Source organism: Periplaneta americana, chromosome 13 (genome assembly GCF_040183065.1).
Source record: "Periplaneta americana isolate PAMFEO1 chromosome 13, P.americana_PAMFEO1_priV1, whole genome shotgun sequence".
NCBI lineage: Eukaryota > Metazoa > Arthropoda > Insecta > Blattodea > Blattidae > Periplaneta > Periplaneta americana.
In genome coordinates this window covers 99,474,650-99,483,683 of record NC_091129.1, presented here as the reverse complement: position 1 = coordinate 99,483,683, position 9,034 = coordinate 99,474,650, and the positions used below count along the sequence as shown (strand labels likewise).

Here is a 9,034-nt window from a genome sequence, read left to right as displayed (position 1 = left end):
ATCGGTGGCAATTCACCCATTCAACAGTGAAACAAATAATGACAGAATTTCAAATTCTTACTGTAACAACACAATGAGCCGCAGCCGAATATTAATATTATTAGTAGTTAGGCCATAAACTAATGTAACATGTGTCACCACGCCGAATGACACCACCTTGAGGCGCCGAACTTAAAAATTTAAAATTATCCGTGCCGCGCGGAATCTCTCAGCAATATTTTGGCGTCGAGAGCAGCTAGAGACCTGTGCAACCATTCGTTTGATTTGTAACCGCAGTATTAAAGTGATAATAGACACGTATGATACACTCTGAGTGAACCATTGTGAAAAATTTGTTGTAAACTGGAACTTACTTCGGTATGTCGTTAAGATAAGTAATATTAATTAATTAAGTAATTAGACCCATATTCTCCAATTGTAAACCAAGATAAAAAAATAATATTCAAACAAACACGACTGTAGTTTCATTCCCGAAAATGGGTGATATATTGTATATGCCGGTGTATTTCTGATACAGTTTTTATTTTTTAAAAGATAAAGAGAATTATTTCGGATAAATCTGGTTCGGGAATTGTATTTCCCTAACTGAAAGAAAAAAAAACATCGTAAGATGAAGATTACATTTGTAAAGTTTCTTTCAACCCATAAGCAGTGCTAACTAGATCAGACGCTATGGACAGTACTCTGTAACAGAGTCGCCAGTATGAAAAAGGATAATTCCAAGCCTCTGGCGTGAGACGAACTCGATAGCTCAGTGGTAGAGCGCATGACCGGAGAACAGGAAGTCGCAGGTTCGATTCCCGCTCGAGGTTGTGAAATTTTTCTTTCATACCATGACATGATTGTGACTATAATAGTATTTAAATTCATTAATATGTCACATCAAAGGACGTGTATACGTCACCAAACATCGTAAGATGAAAAAACAGTTTATTAATGAAAATTGTTTAGTTAATTGTGTGAAGACAGGTTTGAACCTCATAAGTGACACCAATAAGGCATCTCTCATGAGGCAAACTAAGCCAGAAGATAATGGGGTAGAGTGGCCACTTCCTTTCCCCCTCCATTGCATACATCGATTACTGGTAACATATTACACTAATCAGACTTCAGATGTATACAAATAATTGTTCTTCCTCTGACACATAATATGTCGTCGAACTGCCTTATGATAATAATAATAATAATAATAATAATAATAATAATAATTTATTATAGCTGGCAGGGTTAAGGCCTTAAGGCCTTTTCTTCCACTTAACCAGCAAACAATATGTATGAACATACAAGCTACAAAGAATACAATTTGATTTAGATAAAAGTTACGTGTATACAAGAGTTACTTATGAATTAAAGAGTAAAATACTATGAACTATTAATTAAACAATGAAATACAAACTGTGTAGCAGAATTAAACTAAAATACATAGAATATTAATATATTCCAATTATGTTAAATAATAGAAAGAGATTATTGAGAGATAATTTTGGAAATACAACGCTATCAGGATGCATGTCTAAAGAAAGAATTTACCATATAGTCAGGCAGTGACCGTTAGGCCAGTATAATTAGAGTGAATTGCTAAGAAGGTTATCCTTTAAGCCATTTTTAAAAATGTTTATTGTTTGCAGCCCCTCATACTTTGTGACAAGGAATTACATTGTCGCGAGGTGGATACTGTATAAGATGATGAATAACAAGATGTTCTATGAAGAAGTATACTTAGCGTGCCACAGATAAGTGATCTGGTATTTACGTCTTGGTTAGAGTAACGATAAGAGAAACGAGACGAAAGGTAATAAATATTTAATGAAAGTAAACCTGGTAAATATGAGTATTCTTGAGCTTCCGTGAAAAGTAAGTAACTACAGTGAGATTAGAGACTTATTTTCTTAAAAAATCTTGAAATTAATCTGTTCTATTAATGAAGAATATATATATATATATATATATATATATATATATATATATATATATATATATATAATATTATATTATAGGCAAAAATTTTTATGTCTGAGTATTGAAAGAAAACCAGCTATTCAGTCAACTACAGTATAAGCCTCAAAAAAGAAGATATGTCTGTTAACTATACAAAAGCTAGAATTGAAGTAAAATGTGACGACGAAACAGACATCCTGTGTAATCCCTGAAGTAAAGAAGAAGAAGAAGATAACTGTTGCAGCATCGCTACCCTAATTACGTCGCATAATGTGAAAGAAGAAGCAAGCACATTACTAATCCATCCATAGGGAAATTAATAGTGAAGAGAAAATAATCATTTGTTATCTATAATATAGCAGTAGCATATCCATGTAATTGCTCTCATTATTGTATATATAATTTATGTTAGTGTGCTATACCGGCATTGAAGTCTCCATTTGTCATCAATATTACATTCAAAATTATGCACAACAAAAATCTATTAACGTTACCGTTTTCGTGTTTACAAGTTCGCAAGTCATCACTACCTTGGCATAAATCACCGCCTTCGGTACCCCCGCAGCAAGAGTAGGTTGCTAAATTATTCGCTCTACTTTGTTCGTCGGTTTTAACCACTTGGTACAATAACTGTGGCTTTCTGACAGAATATGAAATAGAATTTCAGCCATGAATTTCTCTACAATAAATTGTGCTTTAAGGGAATCTCTATGGATAAAACGAGATTTGCTCTATTAACACTGTTATCGTTAGACCACGGAACTTTATGCACTAAAAAAACGTGAAAATATACATGCAACTGTGCTGTAAAAATTGTTGAAATTGCGCTAGAAATTGAATGAGAAATGGTGACTTCAGCAAAATACAAGCCGCTGAAATGCGATTTCTAAGATCGGTCAGGGGATGTACAAGAGAAGATCGACTAAGAAATGAAGACATTAGGAATGACTTAGGAATTGATTCTGTAGGCTACTAGAAAAATAAAGCATTATTGAGAAAACTAGATATTTCATTTAGAACGGATAACAGCTAATCGTATCCGTAAACAAATCCTAAACTATATAGACCAAAAGAGCACCGATGGATGAATGTCTTACCATCACAGGCTTTAGCCTAATTTCTGATTGTAGAAAGAGAAGTGCCCTTCTATAAAATAAGCCATAGATATGTTTAGAAACTTGCGTGCGTTGTTTAGGATACGAAATAAGAACAAAGTTTTCCATGTCGAAATGAGGCCCGTAATTTTTCTAGTGGTTAAAAAGTAAGTTATTGTGGGTCTCGCATGGTCCGCGAGTTCTCGGTTGCCAAGCGGTGCTATAAATCATCATTGACACGTGTTGCGATATTGAAGTTAATAAGTCTTTGAGAGACTGTGAGAAACGCAAGACCCCTTGTGTTCTACTTGTTCCTCATCACAAGGCCAGTCTGTGTGGGACTGTGCTAATTGTTGGCGGGAGGTCACTCCTTTCCTCTGCCTTTACTTGGCGTCAAATTGATTCTGTGAATTTAAAAGCTTTCCTGAGTCGTGAATCATTCCGTCCTATTTCAGTATCTCTTCCTATCTACGCAGAAGTGTGATGTTATTGCTGAGTTATTTGTGTAAATAAGATTCTTAGTTATTATTGTTGAGGTTATTTTTTAAGTTCAGGTAAAGTATTATGAAATACTAATTTTGGAATTTAATGAACATACGATGTAACTTTCTATGACGTGCAAAATAGCTTCCTTATTGCTGGCTTTTTCTTCCATTTTTGGCTGAGGATGATAGTATTTAATATTATTACTCGACCAAGGCCAGTGGAGTCCTGCAGCCCGGAGCCGTGGCGCTACTGCTCCTGCGTTCGTAATACCGCATCGCGATAGTTCACATTACGCCCGCGGCTCCACTCGCCTTGGTCGAGTAATAAATGTATTATCTCACATTTCCGTTATTCTTTATATTTGTTTACTTAATATATAGTATTCATTTAATTTATAGTTTTCTGACCAAGAGTATGTCTTTCACTGAAAATTAAGCACTCTCCAATCTTCCCTATTTTTCGCCTTCCTTTTAGTATCCACATACCATCCATCTATCTTAATGTTGCCCATCATTTGATATCTTCTTCTGCACACATTTTGTTCACTCTTTCTTCAAGTGCATCCTTCATTAGGCAGTTTTTTCTTAACTAGTGATCAAATCGATTTCTTTTTATTTTCCTGAACAGTTTCAGTACTATTATTTCTTCATCCACTCTTTCTAGCACAGATTTATTTCTTATTCTGTCTATCTGTTTCATAAGCACCATTATTCTCCATATCCACATTTAAAATGCTTCGAGTCACTTCTCTTCACTGTCTATGTCGCACTGTCTATGTTTCTGCTCCATACAGTGCCACAATCCATACAAAAGATATCGCTAGTCTCTTCCTTAGTTTCTTTTTCCAAAGGTCCTATTAAAAGCAACCTTTGCCATTGCTATCCTCATTTATATAATTAATTCAATAATTCATTCATATTTTTCTCCCAAGGGCAGTTCTTTCACTGCAAACTCAGTATTCTCCAATCTTTCCTATTTTCCGCTTCCTCTTCGTCTCGCATTATGGTCCATATATATCTTAACGTTTTGTATCATCTGATATCTTCTTCTGCTCCGATCTTTTCTCCCGTTCACCAGTCCTTCCAGTGCATCCTTCAGTAGCCAGTTTCTTCTTAGTCAGTGACCCAGCCAATTTATTTCTCTCTTCCTAATCAGTTTCAGCGTTACTCTTTCTTCACCCACTCTATCTAGCACAGCTTCATTTCTTATTTTGTGTGTAGATTTCACACGCTCCATTTTAATCCAGATTCACATTTCAAGTGCTTTTAGTCGTTTCTTCTCACTTCGTCGTAATTTCCATGTTTCTTCTCTATACATTTCCACACTCCACACGAAGCATTTACTAGTCCATTTCTTAGTCATGTCGGAGCAGAAGAAGATATCAGATCCTGATCGCGTCATTCATCTTCTGTCTTTAGCAGCAGCATGTGACAGTTATAACACAGTCTAGTATATACAGTCACGAAGCTTGAGTTGTGAGGGTGCTAGGAACAATAGACTATGCCGGTACTATTTCACATTGTCTGTAGTGAGGCGATATTGGCGATCCTAGTGGTTAGTAACTATCTATGGATGCATATTTACTATATATTGAGCTTCGTGACTGTATATACTAGACTATGGTTATAATTTATCAAATCGGAGCGAGACTTCCGTGAACTTCGTTGAATGCCTCATGAATCTGAGTCAGAACTAAGACTTTTATGAACTCTTCCATAACAGCGTCGAGGTGTTTTCCCCTGATAAGTTTCTGAAGCCTTGAAAAGGAGCTACGTTTCAGTATTCGGAACTGTATTTCGCAGAACCAAATTTTAACACTCTTATCTCTGAAGACTTGTGAAACACTACAGCACTGTTTTCACGAAAATCAAGGCACAAAACGGCAAAAAAAAAAAAAAGTGAGAGAAGTTTAAAAGAGTGTTTGTAATAAATTAAATACAAAAATTTCTGGAGGCGCCGGGTATCGATCCCGGTACCTCTCACATGCTAAGCGAGCGCTCTACCATCTGAGCTACGCCCCCAGTTGACAAAGTTAATTTTTAAGGTAGGTACTTCAGTGACTGTTTGACTGTTTACGCAACATTGCAGTGAAAGTGGGGCAACAAGAAATGTAACACAGTCTCTGCTGCTGTAAAATAAAGTAATTGGCATGTATGATAGCAACTGGGGGCGTAGCTCAGATGGTAGAGCGCTCGCTTAGCATGTGAGAGGTACCGGGATCGATACCCGGCGCCTCCAGAAATTTTTCTTCCTATTTCGCAATTCATTAATCCCACCCTCTCTTTACGCACTTTGTTCTTTTTATTACTTCATATATGTTAACACATCGATTATAATCTAACGGCTATGGGAGGATGTCTTCTCTCCAAGCCGGCAATGTAAATTCAAAGTCCGGAGAGAATAAGGGCTTTCTATTGGGGACGAGTATTGTAGCAGCTTGATGTCAGGATATCCACGTTTATTCTTGTTATAATTTCAATATTTTGCGTTGTGGGTACGAAACTGTGCGAGTCCCGAGGCTGTTGGCCATTTGTCTCACTCAGCGGTTCACTGTTCCTATGAAAGAACTTGTAAAAGTTTTAAAGGATATAGAACTAAGAGCTTCTTCACTATTTATGAGAGCAGAGTGTTAAAGAACCTATGCAAGGTGAATATTATTATTATTCCTTGGCAGTCTCAATGGGGTTTAATCTCGATTATCAGTCAATTAGTCCACTGCGAAATTTCCACTGCAAAAATGTTCATCATTATTAATGTCCAGTATCTGAAATGTCCTCAGTCATTAAATGTCCAATATAAAATATGTTCACAGTCATTAAATGGCCGTTATCTTAAATGTTTATAGATATTAAATGTCCAGTATCAGAAATGTCCACAGTCATTAAATGGCCATTATCTTAAATGTTCATAGACATTAAATGTCCAATATCAAAAATGTCCACAGTCATTAAATGGTCATTATCTTAAATGTTCATAGACATTAAATGTCCAATATCAAAAATGTCCACAGTCATTAAATGGTCATTATCTTAAATGTTCATAGACATTAAATGTCCAATATCAAAAATGTCCTCAGTCATTAAATGTACAATAAAAAATATGTCCACAGTCATTAAATGGCCGTTATCTTAAATGTTTATAGATATTAAATGTCCAGTATCAGAAATGTCCACAGTCATTAAATGGCCATTATCTTAAATGTTCATAGACATTAAATGTCCAATATCAAAAATGTCCACAGTCATTAAATGGTCATTATCTTAAATGTTCATAGACATTAAATGTCCAATATCAAAAATGTCCTCAGTCATTAAATGTCCAATAAAAAATATGTCCACAGTCATTAAATGGCCGTTATCTTAAATGTTCATAGACATTAAATGTCCAGTATCAGAAATGTCCACAGTCATTAAATGGCCATTATCTTAAATGTTCATAGACATTAAATGTCCAATATCAAAAATGTCCACAGTCATTAAATGGTCATTATCTTAAATGTTCATAGATATTAAATGTCCAATATCAAAAATGTCCACAGTCATTAAATGGTCATTATCTTAAATGTTCATAGACATTAAATGTCCAATATCAAAAATGTCCACAGTCATTAAATGGTCATTATCTTAAATGTTCATAGACATTAAATGTCCAATATCAAAAATGTCCACAGTCATTAAATGGCCATTATCTTAAATGTTCATAGACATTAAATGTCCAATATCAAAAATGTCCACAGTCATTAAATGGTCATTATCTTAAATGTTCATAGACATTAAATGTCCAATATCAAAAATGTCCACAGTCATTAAATGGTCATTATCTTAAATGTTCATAGACATTAAATGTCCAATATCAAAAATGTCCTCAGTCATTAAATGTCCAATAAAAAATATGTCCACAGTCATTAAATGGCCGTTATCTTAAATGTTTATAGATATTAAATGTCCAGTATCAGAAATGTCCACAGTCATTAAATGGCCATTATCTTAAATGTTCATAGACATTAAATGTCCAATATCAAAAATGTCCACAGTCATTAAATGGTCATTATCTTAAATGTTCATAGACATTAAATGTCCAATATCAAAAATGTCCTCAGTCATTAAATGTCCAATAAAAAATATGTCCACAGTCATTAAATGGCCGTTATCTTAAATGTTCATAGACATTAAATGTCCAGTATCAGAAATGTCCACAGTCATTAAATGGTCATTATCTTAAATGTTCATAGACATTAAATGTCCAATATCAAAAATGTCCACAGTCATTAAATGGTCATTATCTTAAATGTTCATAGACATTAAATGTCCAATATCAAAAATGTCCTCAGTCATTAAATGTCCAATAAAAAATATGTCCACAGTCATTAAATGGCCATTATCTTAAATGTTCATAGACATTAAATGTCCAGTATCAGAAATGTCCACAGTCATTAAATGGCCATTATCTTAAATGTTCATAGACATTAAATGTCCAATATCAAAAATGTCCACAGTCATTAAATGGTCATTATCTTAAATGTTCATAGACATTAAATGTCCAATATCAAAAATGTCCTCAGTCATTAAATGTCCAATAAAAAATATGTCCACAGTCATTAAATGGCCGTTATCTTAAATGTTCATAGACATTAAATGTCCAATATAAAATATGTCCACAGTCATTAAATGGCCGTTATCTTAAATGTTCATAGACATTAAATGTCCAATATCAAAAATGCCCACAGTCATTAAATGACCATTATCTTAAATGTTCATAGACATTAAATGTCCAATATCAAAATTGTCCACAGTCATTAAATGGCCATTATCTTAAATGTTCATAGACATTAAATGTCCAATATCGAAAATGTCCAGTCATTATATGGCAATTACCTTATATGTCCCGAGTTATTACATGTACGGTATTATGAATGTCTAGAACAATATTTATTAAACTGTAAATTGATAATTTAACAATGAAAATTGTAAGCGAATTTACAATATTATTTTACATATTTTATTTCCTAGTTTTCTTCCTCACTACGGTTAGCATGCAGCTGCATATGATGTGAAAGTTCCCTCAGATATTGTTGTTGTCCTTATTTTATTGTATAGCTGAACAATCACTTCAATTCGCCGTTGTGTAGTAATATACTTCTTGCTTACGGGGTATTTTATCTTTAAGTGAATATTGTGAACTTTGATTAAATGACATTCTCTGTCTTATTCTGTTCTTTTTTATGTTTCATATAAATCCAAAGTTGTGAAACTTGGACTCCCACTTTGAGAGAGAAACAGAGATTAAGGGTGTTTGAGAATAAGGTTCTTGGGAAAATATCTAGGGCTAAGAGGGATGAAGTTACTGGAGAATGGAGAAAGTTACACAACGCAGAACTGCACGCATTTGTATTCTTCACCTGACATAATTAGGAACATTAAAGCTAGACGTTTGAGATGAGCAGGCATGTAGCACGTATGGGCGAATCCAGAAATGCATATAGAGTGTTAGCTGGGGGGGGGGGACCGGAGGGAAAA

At 34.4% G+C, this 9,034-nt stretch overlaps 2 non-coding genes across 2 annotated transcripts; one reads left to right on the top strand and one right to left on the bottom strand.

Moving 5' to 3' along the window:
- Nucleotides 1-5,466: 5,466 nt before the first annotated feature.
- On the bottom strand, nt 5,467-5,539 carry TRNAA-AGC (transfer RNA alanine (anticodon AGC)). The gene has a single exon. It is a non-coding gene; the product is annotated as a tRNA-Ala (tRNA).
- Nucleotides 5,540-5,683: 144 nt separating this feature from the next.
- TRNAA-AGC (transfer RNA alanine (anticodon AGC)) lies at nt 5,684-5,756 on the top strand. The gene has a single exon. It is a non-coding gene; the product is annotated as a tRNA-Ala (tRNA).
- The last annotated feature ends 3,278 nt before the right edge of the window (nt 5,757-9,034 follow it).